Consider the following 13195-nt stretch of genomic DNA (forward strand, 5'->3'; position numbering starts at 1 on the left):
AGCCTTCATCCCAAAACGGGGCTTTTGGACTTAACCCCCCCGGGACTCCAATGCCGCTTGAGGCTCGTTAATGTGGCCATGTTGAAACGCGAAACGAGCCATCGAACTCATTCTTGACCGGTTGGAACTTCGCGGTGGCGGTTCCTGGTTGCTCTCAGCCGCAGACTGCGGGCTTCGGCCGGACAATTAGACTTTCAGGTGGGAAGTCAATTGCCAAAGCCTGAGCGCCTCATTGTGTCTGAGAGCAGCGGGTCTGGTCACTCTCCTGCTGCCTCCGAGGCGCTTTCAAGGAAACCCACTCGGAATCTCTTTATTTCTGTTTTTGACCAGCATTTTTTTAAATATCTGAAATCGTCTTTTAGAAAACACACACACAGAGAGAGAGATACGCAGTAGGATTTTCTCCCCCACCCCATCACCCCCACAATCCACCTGTGTGTTCTGCCTGCAGGCACCGGGGGCTCTCTTACACATTCCCCGGGAGCGACGGACACAAGTCGCCCCGTTTCGACCAAACATGTCCCGTTTTAAAGCGGATTTGCTGGGCTGCAACCGGCCACGCGACGGGGCTGATCCAGACGGAGGGAGGCACTGAGAGAGAGAAAGAGGGGAGGAAAAAAACAGCTAAGGTGAGAGGCTCAAACAGTCCAATTTATTATTACTACTATTATGTGATTAATCCCCGAGCTGGGGGCGCGCAAAGTTTTTGAAGCTCCGCTGTGACGCACGCCGAGTGGGTGGCCAAAAAGAAAAATTGCGCGTCGTGATTAGATGAAGTAAGATTTGAGAGCAGGAGCTTTCTGTTTGCCTTAGCTCTTTATCTCCTTGTGTTTTTTTGTTGTTGTTGTTGTTGTTTTTTCTGTGCTCGCATTTTTCCAGTCAGCACAATCGTCATCTCGGATGCTTAAGTCAGAAATCAGATGCGGTCTTCTTGACGTGCGAGAGTTGAAAGACAAGCTCGGTTCATCGTTTGAGCAATGTTTCTTTATTCGTTTGCTCATTCACACCTCAGTTTTTGTTTTTTGGGAGATTTATTCAAAGGACGCGCAGTCGTTGCGCCGCAGAGCTTTCCAATGAATACACGCTCCTCTGGTTTTCTCGTTCCGCTGCGGGTGAGAGTTCTGCGAGCCTTTTGACCTGCATTAAACGGAGCCTGGGCGTCTGATTGGAGACCTCCGACACGCCGAGCCGTGGAGTGGAGTTGTCAAACTGTAGACCCGCGCGCCAAGTGTCGCCACCCGAGTTATGCTGGCACTGCTACCCCCGTTCTCCTCTCTACACTCTTTGTGATAATCAGTTAAAGTGCGACTGCGTGGAGAGCTGCAGAAAGCTGCTTTAGGAGAAGGAGAGAAGAAGTATAATGAAGATGAGCTGTAGACATGACGCGTCAATCTGCAGGGGCGGTCCCAGAAAGTTCTTAAGCGGTGCCCACTAATCATCTTTGGTTTCTATATTGCTCTGGTTGAAGAATTTTGATCCACTTCTCTCTCTTTTTTTTTTGCGCACACTCTACACACCCCTCCGCCATCTTCCAACCTCCTTCAAATGTCACATGTGCAAAGCGGTTTATAGCTGCGTTTCCATTATAAATCTGCACAAAACTTTGGCAATATTCCACTAATGTAAAAAAAAAAAAAAAAAAAAAAGATACAATCTCGCAATTAGCTGTATTTAGAAATGTGCTAGAAATCACATGTGAATAAGTTTGATAATGGCAAGTCATCATCCTCCTACTGTCTTCTTGGTTGTTGTTCACATGACTTGTGTGATGTGGGGGGAAAAAAGTTTTTCCGTTACAGTTTTTTGGAATACACAAATTTTGATAAACCCGAAAATCCACTTCATCCTATCACAAAAACTTTGAATAAAAAAAACAAAGTTTTTTGGGAATTGGTGTGTTTCCATTGAGCAAATGTACTTTTGTGATTCCAATTTTCTCATATGGAAACAGCTTAAAACATAATCGTACGTGAATGTGACTAAATGTGAAAAGACACATGCTAAAATCACATATGGGCTATGCAAAATCTACAAAACCCACGTATGGCAGTAGGGAAAAGAATGACTTTTCTGAAACATAAAAATTCTCATGTGAAATCAATCGGAATGCACATGTGAACCTATGATGTAAAATAACACCCATGTAAAGTGGAAAACAACAAGTGGAAAATTTCTAGCATGTGTTTCACATGTGGGAATTACATCACATAGTGACATGTGCAACACATGAAGGAACACTTACATCTTCACATGAGAAGCACATGTGAAAATATTCCATAGGTGGAACATTTTTAGTTTGAGGTAAAATCGTACATGTGAACCATATTTAGAAAGTTTCCCCATATCTTATGCAGGAATTATGTCATGTAGTAGCATGTGAAAGGTGGGAAATTGTTTCACATGTGTAAATTATATCAAGTCAAAATATGTTAAACACTTGGAGTAATGCTGCATAGACCACTCATAAGGAAAAAAGATTCAAATTGGAGACATTTTGCAACGTGATGGTCATGTAGAAATTAGAACATGTGAAACCCATTGAAATTTATTCACATGTAAAACATGTTTTTCACATCTTACAGATTTTGCTGACATTCTTGCTTTGGTCCTAAATATTTCGTTTAGGGGCGGTGCTTGCAGTGTGCATCCGACATTGAAAAGGAGCAACATAAGGGACAAAACGAGACAACTGTGAAAAATCTATTGAAATTTGTTTTAATTTAAAAAAAAAAAACTACACTCATATTTTCTATGGATTCATAAAAAAAACGCATTGTTCAAGCATTTATTTCAGAAAACTTGGGTGCATAGCTTGCAGCTAATAAAAAATTAAACATTACTTAAAACAAAATAAAAGTATTTCTATTACAAAAAAAATGCTATGTTTTAGCCATGTCGTGGCTGTTCCCTATGGCTTGTACTTTCTCAATCACATTTTTGTCCTTCCACTCAACTTTCCACTGGACACAGCTGTATGTAAAGACAGCAGATTTGAAGGCTCGGCCAGGTCGACCTATTTTGTTTTTCCTCTCACACGTGTTTTAGGCGATATGTCTAAGAAAATGTCTTGGATGGATTTACTGAATCGGTAACTGACGTGCCAAACGAGGTCAAATCAGAGTGATCGGTACATCTTCTAGCGTCTTCTGCTCCTCCTTCTTTCATATAAACAGAAATATTTGCGCACTTTTTTTTTTTTTTTGCGCAACAGTACGTTTTAGCTCATCAACACGGCCCAGACAAATTTCTCTAATTTTCAGAAGACATGCTTTCTTTCCTAAAAAGCTTCATTATTCCGTCGAGCCTGCGGGGACGCGCACCTGCGTATATGGGGACATTTAACGCATCTCATTTTACATCTCGCGAACTCCACTAAAAAAGAGGTTCAACTCCTCCCTTCAGAGTTTCAACGCGGTCCCGATAGAGGATGGTGCTGCTGCTGCTGCTGCTGCTGGTGTTGAATGCGAGCCGCTCGGCCCTGGCTGCAGTTTGAAGACGAGCTGGAGGAGGTGGTGGGGAGCAGAGGAGAGGAGAGGAGAGAAACACCCTATAGGTGTGCGCGCGTATGTGTGTGAACGAGAAGGAGAAGAAGAAGAGGGGAGGGGAAAAAAAGCTGAGTGCGCTGAGCGTGAGCCCGGGAGCGCATTATCTGGGCGCTCGGTGTGCCACGGAGAGACGCGACCAGATGACAAGATGCGGATCACCTCAGCAGCCGAGACTAACTGGTGGGATTCATGTCCCCCGCAGCTGAGTGGCTGAAACCTATTCGTAGGATGAAAATAGGAGGATCTCACACCGGCAGGTCAAAGTTTTTTGTCTCTGTAGTTGGATTTTTAAAAAAAAATTTTTGTTTGTTTGTTTCCCTGACGCCCGTGATGGAGCGCCACTTGGGAGAGAGAGGATGATGGACACTTTGGCACCTGCAGCACTCGTCCAGAAAATCCCTCCGTCTCCACAACAAGACGCGCGCTGCTGACCGAGCCCTCAGGACGGCGATCGCTCATTTGTTTTGAAGTGGAAAGAGGGGCAAAAAAAGAAGAAAGAGAGAGATTGGTTAAAAAAAAAAAAAAAAAAAAAAAAAAAAAAAGAGAGGTGTGAGCTGGGGGATGTTGCGCGCAGCGATTCTTCGGAGACCCGACGTGCGCACTCATCATATTCCCGCCGAGGAGCGCACCTTAAAGAGAAGAGCTCCGGTCCGCCTTCACTGCTCACTTCCGCCGCTCGGAACTTGTTGAGCGGCTCTACAGAAGGGACGTAAACTCCGGGGGGGGGGACTCGAGAAATGTAAGTTCTCCCTTTGTTCGTGAAGTTTGCGTCGGAATACGGCAACGCCGCGGAGGTGGAGTTGAGGGGAAGTTAACAGCGCCCGGGCTTTGGATGCGTTTCTCCCTGCAGCAACGAGCACTTTTGTGTTTTTGGGGGTGACAAAATGCTCGTGGAGACGGGGGAGGTAAATTTGGGAATCGAGTGTTTCCTTGGGACATTTTAGGACGCGCCCCCTTGTGGGAGCTGCGGCCGACCGCGTCGCTATTTACTATATTCACAACTGCTTTTGCAACAAGCTTGTGTGTGGTTATTAGAACGGCTGCGGCCTTGTTCACTGCTTAAAAATGAATCAAGTCAAAGATGCTTAGTTTTGCTGCTGATCTTTTATTTAATTTATTTATTTTTGCTGTTAAGTCTGAATGAATTCGCCCTCAGGCAGATACTGACCTCAGCAGAAGCTGTTAAGGCATGCCCGTTTTTTTTTTTTTGTTTGGCCTTCTATGAAATAATAATAATGATGATTTTTAAAGAGACATGCCTCCCACTATTATCATGTATACGCATGAATACCCTTGCTCCGTGTGTCAAATACGCATTAAAGTCAACCTACGTCTCATCGGCTTCACTTTAAAACAGAATTTTGGAGATCATTCAATTTTAGCTTTTACATTTATTAAACAGTTCAAGCTAAATCGCACGTGTCCTCCCATTTTAAAAGTGAAGTGAAGTTTCTTTAACTCATTTCTCCTTTATCAATGAGTGAATTGTGAAAGGGGACAAAAAAAATGTGGAGATTAACAAATGGCATTAAATATCGAAATGAAGCGTTTCCTCGGGGCACTTAACGGTGCGCCCCCTTGTGGACCACATCGATGTAAGACGTAATTACACCCGCCTTGGTGACACTGCGTCATTTATACGTTGAAGAAAACACTCCCCTCACTATTAGTAGCGTATTTGCCTCTGGTGTTCGTGGTTGAGTCAGAATTGGAGGCTGACAGTGTCTATTAAAACAAATCCCAAGACTCTAAAAAGGTAATTTTGAAGGACATTAAGCATTATCCAATATTACTTCTGAAAATTTTCTATAAAAGCAAATTTTTTTGGTCTAATCCACCATAAAAATTATATTTAAAAAAAAATTACATTTAGGTTCTTTCCTGATAAAAAGGTTTTTGGTTCCTTTCTTCGTTACCAATGAGCAGATCATTAAGATGACAAAAAGATCATGGACAGGAATACATTTTTTATCCTTAAATGCCCTTCCTGAATGCGCCCCCTTGTGGAGGATATAACCACATGACTATTTTGTACATCTATAATGCATAATTACATTCCTGCCAGGCTTATTAGCTCATCTCCGTTGTGTCATGAGAACAGCCTGTTGTTTCGTGTTGATGGCCTCTGCTGTTTCCAGCCTCTTTTTAAACTGAATTATGTCAAATATGCTTGGTTTTATTGCCTGACCTCAGGCAGATATTGAACACAGCAGAAGCTGTTAATGCATTCCTTTTATTTCAGCCTTGAGCCGGATCATCTCTAACTGTTTTTTTTTAATTATTTATTTTTTTATGGATGTGCCTTCTACTGTACAGAAAAAAAAAAAACCCGTCTTGCTCCTGGAGCTCAGGGTTAAGCCAAAACTGTAACACGAAAGAGTTCGGTTCATGTTAGAAGCAGACTGCAACAGACGTACTACACAGTAAGAATGAGTTTTGGATATTTCTCTTCGTTGAAGAAAATCTATAAATCACATAGGTGAAATGAAACGGCTGTCTTCGCTCAGCTCATCCTCCAGCAATAAGGAGGTTGATTATTAAACAAACACTCATGGATTATGGAATACATTTGGAAACTGAGTGTCCTTAGAAAATTTCAGGATGTGCCCCTTTGTGGTACCTCTGACCACGCCGCTGTTTACTATTTACATAATGCATAATCCTATTTTTATCAAGGTTAATAACATTTCTCAAATGACGAATGAATAAATTAAGTTAAAGTTTACAAACACTATTAACCTTCTTTACGAATACAGTAAAACTGACCGAATACGATGACATGATATCTAACTCAGCAGCAGGAGGTGATGCATTCGTGTTATTTTAATCTTAAATTAGTTTTATCTTTGATTCTTGGACATTTTTTTTCTACTGTTAAACTACACTCTCCTCTCGTTCTCTCTGCTAAGCCCAAACTGGAGGATGTTCAACACGTCACTGCAGCTAATAAGCTACACTTTGTAAACGAATCTCGGACAGCGTGTGCTATTAGTAATTCAAATAATTTTAATAAGTGACGCTAGGTTATATTATTTCCCAACTATTTTAGGCCACCAACAAGTCCTACCTAAACATTTTGATTACAATTTACCTGAAGTTGATTGGTGTAGTTAGCTGTTATTCTCTTGACTCGTGTGTCATGTCCAGCGTATCTTTGATAACCGGCAGAGTTCATTTTGAAGTGTATGTTTTTATGGGATGTGCTATGAGTTATAATATCAACCTATAAGTAAGTGTGATGTCTGTGTTGGAGCAAGAATTAAAGCTTGAATCCAGTGTTAGCTTGCTTTGTACGTAGCTAATGGTAATGACAAGCTTGCTAGCAAGCTAGGCTTCTTATACCTGACGTAGTTGCTGCTTACTGCTATCATGTCTTTGCTGTGGTTGTCAGGGAAACATACAACCTTGTTAGAATATTATAAAAAGGGTATTACTATTTTATCTATGGTTTAGGTCCTAATAAGAAACTAAGTCTTATATTTGGGGGGTTTTATGCCACATAGGAGAGACTACTTGTTGGGCTAAGTTTTGCTAGTTTGTTTGAAGTTACATAATTTAGCCAAGTAAATTTTTTTATTTGTTTTTCATTGAACTAAAATCATTTAGTTGTAAGAATGTAAACTCAAAATAATGGATAAACTCTAAACTGACTTTCTGGTTTAATTGATTGAATTTTAACAGTTTTTTTTTTCATTACTGTACAGGAAGAACCATATAAATAGTTAAACTGTGACTCTATACAGCCTATTAAAGTATTGCTGCTATTTGTTTACCTGAGTAATCACAGGTAAACGTGTCACTTTAAATCCTGCAGCTTGTCTCCCCCCCATCCCCCCCAACGATGGCAGCTACCTGGGTGATCACGTCCTTCCAGCGTGCGGACATTTCCAGTCTCCAGATATGTCACCGTGGTTGCAGAATAATGTGCCGGAGGCCTTTTAGGAAAAGTATCTTTTAATAATGCATAAGATGTTCCTGTGTCGCACAGAGAGGCATGCTTGGTGGCGAGGAATGCCTGAGAGGGGAGGAGGTGGATCCTGCCTCGCCGTTTCATTGGGCGCCCCCGTTTCCCGTGCGAGTGCTGCTGAATGTGCAGCGGTCGGAGTAACTGGGAGGGGCCCCCGGGGAGCGTTCAGCTCGACTCAGGGCAGCCGAGTCACAGTCACCCTGTCAGAAGTGCTGCCCTCGCAGACGCAGAGAGCACACGCGGGGCGGTGGTGGAAGGAGCGCGGAAACAGGGAGTGACAGAGGGTTGTGGCGGATGCAGCTGGTGGTGGCGAAGTTGAGCAGGCTCGACTTCAGCAGTCAAGGACTCGCGTGCCTTCAGAGGCCCGACTTGTCTTAGGGGAGGCTGATGCACACAGACTTCTCCTTGGGGACGCTAGTCTATGGCTTCCCCCCCCCCAAGACGATGATGGAATTAGAGCTCTAAAATATTGAAATTCAAAGTGAGAAACTAGTAGCTGAGGCTCAACATTCCACCATCTTCTAAAAGTGATGAGGGAACTCTGGATTCTGGTGGTCTGTTTTACAACTCAGTGGTTGCAAAGAAGTGTGGGAAAGTGTCGGTCACGATTCTGGCGTGTTTGGGTTTCGTCTCCCCTTTCCTCTGACTGCCCTGTGTGTTCTCACCTGTGCCATTGTTCGTCACTGGGTTGTTGTGTCAACCCCTGCTCTGACCTTTTGTATTCTCCATGTTCCGGTTCTCTTAAAGAGGTATTATTATGGAAAATTGACTTTTCTGAGCGTTGCATGACATTACAATGTTATTCCTTCGTCAAAAGAATACACGGAGTGTTGCCTTGATTCTTTCCGTGTATGTTTGAGAAATCCTTTAAATCTCCCGTGGCAACCATTCAGCCTTTGCAAAACACTCGGGTGGACCTAGCACTGCCTTCGAGGACGACGCTCCTCCTCGGAGCTGCAGTTTCCAAACTTCTACGCTTCCGCCTCACAGAGCACTCCTTCAGACTAGCCAGCAGCAATTAGTCAACACCTGACGCTCATTATAGGAGCTACTTCTCAGTGAAATGCTGATAAAATCGCTGTTAAAGGGTTAATAGAGGAGCCAGGTTGCGAAAGAACAGGAGTTCTTAAAGCGACAGAGATCTAATTTCAAGGCATTAAATTATGAAGTAAAATTTCTTTTAAGTTGTATTCGATATATAAAGCATTTTTATAACAACAGAAGGTCACTTCAATGCAGTAATGGATTACTGATTACTTCTTGAAAAAGTAACTTAGTTAGATTACTGACTACTTGATTTGGAAAGTAACTCAGTTACATTAAAAGTAACTTTTTTAGTTACTTTCAGCAGCTGCCAACAACAACGCTGTGAAAATTACATTGAACTTTGCCAATACTTAATTGCAAGTTATTTTATAATGGTATCATCAACAATGTGTCTCTACTTATAAGGTTGAACTGAAGGGGAGTTTTTTAAAATGGTTACAACAGTACAAAAAAAAAAAAGTTAGTAATTTGTGTGTGTTTTTGTGTGGTCCACTATTGTCTAGAAAACTCTAAGAAGGATTTTAAAGGCCCTGCATTTGTTGTCAGAGCGCAGCACACAGAGCTCCTCCTGCAGCTCCACAATTCAGATGGCTGCCGCACAGATTTGTGACACTTATCTTAAAACGAATAATTATAATGGTGTTTAGTTGCACGACTTTACGGACTTGTTCATTCGTAGCTGTTTTTTCGCTCATTGCGCTGTTCATACTATGTTGTTTGCAATTTTCTGGAGCGCAACGCGAAGCTCGACGTCATTCAGAGGTGACACATTAACTTGACATTAACAGAGACACAGCGGGACGGATCATTGATTGACAGGGAGAGCGATAGGTATTTTCTCAACCTATAGAAAAGAACCACAGACATCGTTACTGAGTTTTCCACCAAATTCTTGCAAGGATTGAGGAGGCACAGAGGATCAGCTCCTACAAGCCGATCTCCTTGCGTTCTGCCGTCCTGCTGCAGAACTCGTCTTTTTATTAGCAGAGGAGGGGAGTGAATGGAAAGTGGGCGAGTGATCTTAACAAAACGGGGGAGGGGGGGCTACCCTGATAACAAGCAAGGGAAACAGAAACTAAATTCTACACTCAGACAGTTTTACAACTAAGGAGTATCTCAGGAAGGGCCCCTAAAGAAGCACCTGTGAAAACATGCTTGAGGTCAAGGAAAGGTTAGTTATGTCTTACACACAGTTTAACAAGTTCCTCCTCTCTGAGGTGAGAACACTAAACCTTAAAATATAAAACAACAAGTAATATAAAACTACTAATGTAAGAAAGATAACAAAACATAATAATTCTAACAGAGAGCCTGACTAAAACTACCTTAATGGCGGACAAATTCTGGAATTTCTTATGAGTCTCTGCTTATTTCCAAGCCCAAACGAGCAACTTTCGTTAAAAAGCGAGCCCAAAAAAGGCGCAAGCCGCGACTCATTAATTTTGCAAGCGACTTTTAAAAATAAAAAAAAAGCCCAAAGCCGCTTATAATAATCGGGCATGGCGACAGAAACTCAAAATAGATCCTGTTTTTCCACCAACAAAATGTGCATCTCCCTCCTCCCTCCATTGTTTGCATTTCTGCTGCTGCTGATACTAACTCATAGAGACGTCGGTCACTCGACAAGACACGTAGAGGAAATACAGTTAAATTACAAAAGAAGATAGTAATGCAAAGTGATTTTAATATTTAACTGTAGTCCGGCTACTGAATTTGAAATAGCAACGCGTTAGATTACTCTTTACTGAAAAAAGTGGCCCGACATCAGTAACGTGTTACTGACATCATTGCTTCAATGTGCTATAAAATTGCATTATGCGCCCTGAAAACACATGATGTTGCCTCTTTAACGTTTTTGGACTGCCTCTGATTTAATAGAGGCAGTCAATCTGTCTCTGTAATGTTGCATTATGGGTCCTCCTCAACATTGGCAAGTCGTGAAATATTAAATATTTTCCACCTCTGGAAAAATGTTGGAAAAACTGTATCTACAGGTAACAATAAATGTCGCAATAGACACTTGATCAATATCAGTTGACAATACGTCAGAGAGAATTTTCAAAAATGTCACTGACCTCCGATCCAGAACCGCACTGCATTCTGGGGGATGTAGGCAGAGAAAAGACTTTAGCCGCTCGACTTTTCACAGCTGGCTAAGCAAGGTTGGTGGCATCAACTAACTCGCTCCATCTTTGGTTCCCTAGCAACAATGTGTTGAGTATCTTGTGCAGCAGCAGTTTAAGGTTTTGCCGTCGTACCTCATAACTGCTTAAAAGTAAAACACAAAGGCATGGAGTGAAAACTGTGGATATTTCATTGGGTTTCATTTGTACAGTTTTTGAGTATTTCAATCAGTAAAACAAAAAAACAACAAAAATAATTATTGATCAAAACACTTATTGTGATGCATTTTTCAGCCAAATAACCCAGGCCTACCATCTGTTCATCCATACAGTTTCTTGGTGTTTTTTTTGCATTTAGAGCTCAGTAACTATGAAATTGCCTTCTATTTTGTATATTAATGCTTTGAAAATTGGCCAAAAAGTACCCCGGCTTGAATTTTGACTCGGGAGGGGGGGACACATAGGATCCACCAAAGGAGCGACTCGGCGTTTTGATATCTCTTAATTTAGCTCGTCCTTCCTTGACACGGCGCCTTCGCCAGCCGCCGGCTCTCCCACCCACCGTTTGCTAAACCTGTCGCCGTCATTTACAGATTACAGATCTCACCGATTTGAAGGCGGCATCGCTTTCCGAAGCAGGGGCGGGGGGGTGCTAAACGGCAAACTGTCTCGGAGACAAACCCCAGGGAAGCATTACAGGCCTCCTGTGCATCGCTCCTCGTCGCCCGCGTGTGTGTTTATTCACATGGACGGCCAGCGGCCCCATTGGCAGAGTTGTTAAAAGGCACGATTAGGGATTCAGGAAATGCAGGCAGAGGAATCTGGTGAGTAAAGCAAAGGGAGCTGGCCGGGCGGCTTCTATCTTTATCTGGCTTTCATCTGCCTCTAACTGTCTGCCCTCCTGTCTCCCTCTCCACCCCCTCCACCCTCCACCCCCACTCTCTCCCCGCCCCCGTGCTCTTGTTGCTCTTTTAGTGAGACTCTGGTGGGGAATATGAAACAGGTGGACTCGGAGAAGATGAAAGTGGGAAGAGACAGGACAGAAGCAAGTTCAGAGATTGCCCTTGAAAGCGCATAAAAATGTGTGAAATTAAAAACGAAAGGTGCAAAAAAAAAAGGAAAAAGAAATACCCGGTGGCAACTGTGTAATTAATCCACCTTTACCTGACTTAATCGTACTCTTTTTTTTTTTTTTTTTTTTTTTTTTTTTTAGTTATACCTGGCAGCTTAGGGATTTATCAGGAAGTAATGCGGCAGGTGGGTGCCGCTCCCCCCTTGGGTCCTCCAAAGATGTGATGGAGATGATCATTTCACAGTTCACTGGGTTTCATTTGTTGAGTTTTGCTTTTTGTTTTAAATGAAAGAAACCGAAATAACCTCTTATTTAGAAAACTTTTAAAAAATGGTGCAACAGCCAAATGTGGGAGATGACGAGGAATAGAATCAAGCAATCGTTGTAGATAAACACTAGAACCTAAATTGGCAATGAAGTGGTTAGCGGGGAAAAAGAGACACATTAACGTTTTCAAGGATGGAAAAAAACGGAGGAACCTCAAAGGTGGGAAATAAAGGATGCGTCCTCTTGTTATTTTCTTTGACTCCCGTTGGAAAGAGCAACTCTTCTCATGATTCAGGAAACCGCTCCGTCACGCTCGAGCGGCCTGGGGGACGAAATGAAAGGAGACGCCGGGGGTAGCTCGGCCCCGGGGGTAGCTCGGCCCCGGGGCCAGGCGGAGCGGACCGAAGCAGAGTCTGGCTGTTTGGGTTAACGTTGACCTCACTGGCCCGGCTCCACCTGGGCCTCTAAAACATTCATGGGTTTAAATATAAAAAGTTGCAGCTTGCAACACTGGCAGCATGCTACCTCTCTGGTCCCCGGTCATTTTCGGACGGGCTGTGCGTGTGTGTGTGTGTATCTTTTGGTTTAGAAGCGTTGACTGCATGCACAAAAAAAGTATTTTTTTTACTATTTGTGAAGTTGCACCCATCAGGATTTTGCAGGTGTTGTTTGAGGTCTGAACAGGGCTTCCCAGTTTTGTCTGATTCAGATTTTTTGTTGCTATTCCAGGTGCTGTAGTGCATTAAAAAAAAATCACTGTGGTCTTAATTTGTACAGAGAATTAGGGAACCAGAATCTTTCTTCATCCACACAAAAGAGGGAATACCCTCCCACCCCAAAAAGCAATCAAATTAATAGTGCAATCAAATAACTGTTGCCTTCAGTTGTTGTTAAAATGATGTATATTTCAAAGGTTGGTAGCAATCCGAACAAGCTAACTGCAGTGGAAACCTCCCTATTTGCAGTTTATTCCTTGGAACGTAATGCCAAAAATCTTGTTGGAATGCTAATATTTGTCTATTTGCAAATTATTTCTAAAATATTCTTAATAAAACAGAGCTTGGGCAGCTGGGATACCTACATGCTAGGTAGGTAAACAGCCAGTTCAGGAGCAGCATGCACTTTCCATGGCACTGATTGGCTGTACTCTCATAAATGGAAATCAGGAAGATTG

General features: G+C 42.6%; 1 protein-coding gene across 8 annotated transcripts in view; it reads left to right on the forward strand.

The window, feature by feature from the left end:
- Window positions 1-435: 435 nt before the first annotated feature.
- ntng1a (netrin g1a) overlaps window positions 436-13195 on the forward strand; it is a 146015-nt gene continuing 133255 nt past the window's right edge. For 2 of the 8 annotated variants that reach the window (XM_032551308.1, XM_032551310.1), the window contains exon 1: window positions 3227-4284. The gene's annotated coding sequence lies outside the window, so the exon portion shown is untranslated. Of the gene's footprint in view, window positions 630-3225; window positions 4285-13195 lie in introns of those variants that run through there. The other 6 variants (XM_032551312.1, XM_032551313.1, XM_032551307.1 and 3 more) reach the window with 5 other exon arrangements.

This window comes from Xiphophorus hellerii, chromosome 21, assembly GCF_003331165.1.
Source record: "Xiphophorus hellerii strain 12219 chromosome 21, Xiphophorus_hellerii-4.1, whole genome shotgun sequence".
Taxonomy (NCBI): domain Eukaryota; kingdom Metazoa; phylum Chordata; class Actinopteri; order Cyprinodontiformes; family Poeciliidae; genus Xiphophorus; species Xiphophorus hellerii.